Here is a 274-nt window from a genome sequence, read left to right as displayed (position 1 = left end):
CCACCCCCTCACAGACCACCCCCCCAGCACCCCACGCGGGCCACCCTGCTGGCAGGAATACAGCACACACACGTGGGCACGCACGCACACGCGCACACGCGCGCGCACACACACACACACACACACACACACACAGAGCCATAGGTAAGCAACCAGCTACTAATTCTATTTCTGAATATACATGTAATAAAGCAAAATGCTTGAGATGTCCTGAAAGTCACTCCTCTTGCACAGATCATAAACGAATGTCGTAAATAAGCAGAAGTGAGGTTTA

The 274-nt window shown here is 51.8% G+C and overlaps 1 protein-coding gene across 1 annotated transcript in view; it reads right to left on the bottom strand.

Moving 5' to 3' along the window:
• RYR2 (ryanodine receptor 2) overlaps positions 1 to 274 on the bottom strand; it is a 561319-nt gene that overhangs the window by 413980 nt on the left and 147065 nt on the right.

This window comes from Pteropus alecto, unplaced genomic scaffold, assembly GCF_000325575.1.
Source record: "Pteropus alecto unplaced genomic scaffold, ASM32557v1 scaffold189, whole genome shotgun sequence".
NCBI classification, from domain to species: domain Eukaryota; kingdom Metazoa; phylum Chordata; class Mammalia; order Chiroptera; family Pteropodidae; genus Pteropus; species Pteropus alecto.
The sequence above is the reverse complement of the archived record's forward strand: the minus strand, read 5'-3'. Positions and strand labels throughout refer to the sequence as shown.